Genomic DNA, 6,000 nt, shown 5'->3' with positions numbered 1-6,000 from the left:
GGTCGGATCTGGCTATTTCTTCCCCTTCTCAGAATTGCAGGTTGCCCAAATGCTCAAACCAGGGGGCCCTGGGGTTTCCGGTTTCTGAGCCCGTCACTTAAGAGAAAGCAGGAGCCGTGGAAGTCTTAGATAAAGACACAGCGCTGGGCTGTGACCTCAGAAACTCCCCGTGAAATCCACACCTCCCGAGAAATGGGCCTGGCCTCAAAACCCGAAGTAAGGGCACCTGCTGGCTTCAAGACATCCGCTCAGCCCGACCATGAGTAAAGCTCTCGTCGTCTGGCCTTTTCCCATCAGCCGTGCCCCAGGACTCAAGTGCTGACGGCAAGAGAAAGCTCAAGGAGCCGTGATCTCCCACACAGCCACAGAAAGGGGCGCACGCCACAAACACGTCGAGAGAGAGAAAGACGCAAAGGGGTCCATGCTACGTGCTTCCATTTGCACAAAACCCAAACACAGGCAAAGCCCGTCTTCGAGGATAAAAGCAGGAAGGAGAGCGCTTATCCTCGGGCAGGGCAGGCAGTGGCTGGGAGGGGGAAGAAGGAAGACGCTGGAGTCCTGCAGACGAAGCCCCTGCTTGAGAGACTGGCATCCCATCAGAGTGCTGGTTCGAGTCCCAGCTGCTTCACTTCCCATCCAACTCCCTGTTGATGCACCTGGGAAGGGAGTGAAGATGGCCCACATGGGAGACCCGGAAGAGGCTCCTGGCTCCCGGCTTTGGCCTGGCCAGCCCCAGGCCGTTTGATGAGTGAACCAGCGGATGGAAGATTCCTTCTCACTCTCTCTGTCTCTCTCTCTCTCTCTGTAACTGCCTTTCATCAAAGAAGTAAATGAATCTTTTTTAAAAAGGGACGAGGGAGGGTTCTGGATGCTGGTTGGCTCCCTTTCTAGACGTGGGTGCTGACAGGCGACTGCTCGGCTTGGGGAAGTCTGCCCGGTGTTACACGTGCCACACGTGCTTCTTTGTTCTGGTTCCACATCTACTGGACAGCAGCGTGAGAGCTGACCTGCTCCCAGGTTTCCACGTGGACATCCGGCCTGCTCCTTGCTGGACACGCCCAGCCCCAGGAGGGTTTCCCGCAAGTCGCTTCGGAAGACGCAGCTAAGGCCAGCCCCGGGGCGCTGCTGCGTGGACGCTGGGCTTGGAACCACATGCAGGCTTCAGAGAGGCCGTCCTGGGGCCCGGCCTGCTCGCCGGCACGGAGACACGCTGTGCTGCTCGAGCCAGTGTCTCTGATCTGTCTGAACAGACTCTGCCAGGCTCAAGCTTAGGAGCTTGCTCTTGTGCCTGGGAACACGAAAGGAGAAGGAAGGCGCGTTTGGTGGCAGTAGCACAGCGGCAGACTGAGCGGCCAGCGGCCAGAGCACAAGCGGCTGGGCTGGGACAGGCGCTCAGCACTTCCTGGCACCAGGCTCCATTCATCAAAAGCGGAGGTGGGTCCCTGGGGACGTCACAGCCCCGGGGGCTCCTGGGCTCATCGCTTCTTCGGTGTCGCTCTGAACAGACTCCCCAGCACCGGAGCTTTCGCCTCATTGCTGAAGGATAGAAGTTTCCTTAAGGGTTTTCCGGGCTGGCCACCAGCGTTCGGGTCCCCGGCATCCACCGTTTCGCAGGCTTCCAAACCTGCAGCTGTCAAAACCTGCAACAGCCAAGTTTAGACTCGGAAGAACTGAGTCACTGCGCTCCCGGAAGCTCAGAGAGTCATTTAATGGGCGCCACCGATGTGCAGCTGTGGAAGCATCACTTCGCCTTGTAGGCTTCTAAAGGCCACGGGAACCGCGCCCCAGCACAGAGAAGAACCGATCGGTCCCAGCGCGGTTCAGCAGGGGTGCTCCAAGTGACTGCGGGGTGCAAAGCACGGCTGGGCGTGATGAAGTGCGCAGAGAAACACGCACAGGGAGCTGAGTGCTGCAGATCGTGGCGGGGTCCTGCGGTGCCCCAGGAACTCTAGACCCTGCGACCCAGAGTGAGCAAAATGCAGAGCTGACCCCGGGATGAGTGAGGGAGCCCCTTTGCAGTGAGCCCAGTGACAATGGCGGGGAGGGAGGCAGAGGCAGAGGAATGGGGCTGATGTGGGGCTTCCCCTCGTGGCAGGGGGAGCGAGCCGGAGGCCCTGGCAGTGAAGGGGTCTCCTGTCACATAGGAGAAGCAGCCACAAAGTCCCTGCTGCCACCTGTGGTCCAGCAGGTCCTGGGTCTCAGGCTCATCTCTGTCCTCTACATCCGGGGAGTCTTGCAAGCAAGAAGGGGCCCCAGGGCCCCAGGGCCTCTGCCGTGGACAAGCCACTGAACACGGGACGCCCGCAGGTCCTTGTGGAGCGCAGTGCTTGGCGCTGGCTCACGGCCAGCCCTGGGGAAGCTGAGGGCTTTGGGCTGGTCTGTAGGGGGCCATCTTGGCTTGGCCACTAGTGCGTGTACTGTGTGTCCTCGGACAAACGACTTGACCCTCTGCGAACCAGCGTAGTTGTGGGACCAGATGGCTTCTGAGGGCCCCGCTAGCTCCAGCATCTGCATCCTGAAATCCTCAGGAACAGCAATGGCCTTAGATTCCTGCTCTCCGTCCTGGCAGCACCTGGCAGTCACCAGAGGGCACACGAGACCCCGGTGCCCAGGTGCTGCACCCGGAGGTGCTGGTGGGCACAGCCGCAGGCTGGCCTGGGCACCAGGAATGTGTACAACGTCCCGGGCATTTCTAACTCACACCTGGGGCTGGAAGGAGCCAGAGGGGGATACACCTACTTTTACCCACACACAGGTGCAGGGACCTCACAGCCCCCCCTACAGGGGGCACCTCCCCCGGGCCTGGGGGAGGTCACTTTCCTCTCTCTCTCTCTCTCTCTCTCTCTCTCTCATTTCTTCGGTCCCCCTCCAGATCTCTCCCCCAGATCCTGCCCCAGCGAGCTCAGGCTGTGGACTCAGCCCTGTGAAAGTCCCTGGCCCAAGAGGTCGCCACACCTGGTTAGCCCCCAGCTCGTGGGAAGGTGGTGGGACTCTGGGGGAAGATGCCTGGCGCTCAAGGTCGCCCACATGCCTGCCTCCCACCAGGTGCCACACAGGACCAGGGAAGTGGCTGGGAGCCACGGGCATGAGGCTCTCACCAGGCCGGCCCCGCTGAACACGGGGACCCCGCGGCGTGGGCACACAGGACAGCCCCTTCGCTGCGCCTCTTTCCTCTCACCTCACTGCCTCTCGCGCTCCCCCCACATCTGTCTCCCCACCAGCTCTCTCCCGCCCGGGCCAGGGCACCTGCCCTGCCCTCCGTGCCCCGCCCTCCACCCCTGCCTTCCTCAGCCCTCACCTCCCAGCCGCCCTCGAGGGCAGGCTCAGGGACCCTTGTCCTGCACACTGGAAAGCAAGATCGGTGACAGCGGGGACTTCGCTTTGCTCCCTGCCCCCTCCCAGGGCCCAGAGCAGCGCTGGGCAGGAGCGGGGACTCCCGGCTGCCGCAGGGGCCCCAGGGCCACCCCACAGGCGCTCAGAGAATTCCCTCCAAGCAGCGGCCTCACTCCTGCCTCTCCCCGTCGTCCATTTAAGTGGGGAAAGAATCGAAAACCAGTGAGATGCACTTAGGAGGTGGCCTTGAGGGGTCAGCGGCCCTGCCCAGCGAGGGGGCTCCTCCCGGGGTCTCTGTGGTCATCAATTATTCACCGGCCCAACTGTGTCCCTGGCGCCACCAGGACAGGGAGGACAGGCGCCCTGCCCGGGGCTGTCCAGGAAGGGAGGCAGAGCCTGGGCCCAGACGCTCCCCTCTGAAGCCGCCACGTCCTCATTATGTGGCCACTTTCAACAGGGCTCCGGGGCCTCCGTTTCTGGGCGTGCGGAAATGGAAAGTTGTTCTTTGCAGACTGAGTTGCGGGCATCTTTGTGTCTGAGGTTTGGTTCAACGAAAACAAAGCAGCCGCTGGACATCCTTGCCCGGCAACTGGGGCCACAGACAGCAGGGACTGGCCGGGCAGGGTGTCGGTGTCCTGCGAGCTCTCCCTCCTCTGGCTGAGGGAGACTCTGGGCCAGCTCCTTCTGGAACATTCCCTCCAGAGGCAGCTGCAGGTGGGCTCTCATCTCCCCTGGGGGCGGCGCTTGAGCTCCCAGGAAGGCCACTGATTAATGGCCGGGGCGGGGAGCGCAGTGCAGAGCCGCAGCCGGGCCAGTGGGGCCGCGACCCCTGCTTTCACGCACGCCCCAGGCCCCGCCACCCCCGCCCTGCACGGGGCACGGGGGCTCCGAGTCATTAGAGCCGTGGGCTTTGATCTCCAGTGCTCTCTTCTCTGGCAGCTGCCGTGGGCCTGGGATGAAAACGTTGGGCAAGAAAGGCAGGTGACTCGGGAAGCAGCGGGCGAGCCGGCTTCAGAGACCGCGACGCCCGCCTGCGGGAGGCGGGACCGAGGCCGCCTCACTGGGCTCTGAGCAGGGTGGGCGGGAGAGCGCCACTCCGGGACCCACGTCCCTGTGCTGGGGACTGCGAGGTCTCCGTGGTGTCAGAGCCCTGGCCGCTGTCCCGCGGGGACGTGGTCCTGGGAACAGCCCCAGGCCAGGCAGGGGGCCAGGCGGGCACGGGCACAGAGCGAGGGAGGACAGAAAAGCCAAGGCCCTTCGGAGTTGGACAAAGCAGGGGACAAACGGCCCCGGGCCGACTGCCCACAGCCCAGCGAGTGGCCGCGGCTCCCAGAGGGGAGGCAGCATCCTGCCCTCCAGAACCAGGACCCCGCTCCACGGGGAAGGAGGCGCAGGGCAGGCGGTGTGCACCCAGGTGCCCGCTGGAGTGCAGTCCAGGGTCCAGCCCAGCCCCTGTCCTTTCTGCTGCTGACTGGACCGGGGCATACACCGCCCGCCGTCTGCCCCACGTGCCCGCTCCCTGATCCCCAGGACCTGAGGTCACAGCCTGGGGCAGCAGCACCTGGGGCAGAGGCTGAAGAGCGCGGCAGGAACAGAGGAGCTGGGCCTGGGTGACAGCACGCAGCCCCTACCCCTGCCTGCGCCACCCCACCTTGCACGTAGGTACCCAGAGCAGGCAAACCTTCCTGGGCATGGGGGTGACCTGTGCAGGGAGTGGGGGAGGGGTCCTGGGTGTGGGGGTGACCTGTGCAGGGAGTGGGGGAGGGGTCCTGGGTGTGGGGGTGACCTGTGCAGGGAGTGGGGGAGGGGTCCTGGGTGTGGGGGTGACCTGTGCAGGGAGTGGGGGAGGGGTCCCGGGTGTGGGGGTGACCTGTGCAGGGAGTGGGGGAGGGGTCCTGGGTGTGGGGGTGACCTGTGCAGGGAGTGGGGGAGGGGTCCTGGGTGTGGGGGTGACCTGTGCAGGGAGTGGGGGAGGGGTCCCGGGCTTGGGGTGACCCCTGCAGGACACAAGGGGAGAGCACAGGGTGCCCCCGCAGACACCAAGCTTGACCGCTGGCTGGAGCTGGCCATGGCTCGTGCACTCAGGGAGAACGCCACCCCGTGCACCTGCCCCAGAGGCCACGAGAGAGTCGGAGATGTCCCCAGACTGAAGCACTGTCTCCTGACAGGGCCGCCACGCTGTGCCTCTATGCTGCCTGGGTCTTCACGGTGTCCAACCTTGGTGTTAGTGCACACGGTCTTTGCCTGGAGAGGGAGTGCACGACCCGCATGGGGACCATGGATTCCGCGGCCTGCGCTCCACCATGCACCGGCAGGGGACCACAGGAAGGTGCCCTCACCCCCCGGGCCTCAGTTTTTCCTATCTGTAGAACAGGGTGACCCCCACAGGGAGGAATGGTGGGGACAATGACCAGAAGTCATTTATGAGAAATATTTGGGACACAGCCTGGCGTGCAGGAGGAGTTGGCGAGTTGCAGAGGGAGGAAGCCCGCAGACTGGAGGGTGCCTACCGCGCGCACACGCACACACGCACTTCCGCAGGGATGCCCCATCACGCCCTGCCTCAGCCTGTGTCCTGACCTCTGCCCTGGTGTGGACAGCAACTGAACGCTGGTGGCTTTCAAGTCCAGAGCTGTCTGCCCGGCAACCCTCTTTGATGTAGACTGA

This window comes from Oryctolagus cuniculus, chromosome 11 (assembly GCF_964237555.1).
Source record: "Oryctolagus cuniculus chromosome 11, mOryCun1.1, whole genome shotgun sequence".
NCBI classification, from domain to species: Eukaryota; Metazoa; Chordata; class Mammalia; order Lagomorpha; family Leporidae; genus Oryctolagus; species Oryctolagus cuniculus.
Note: the sequence above shows the minus strand (reverse complement) of the source record.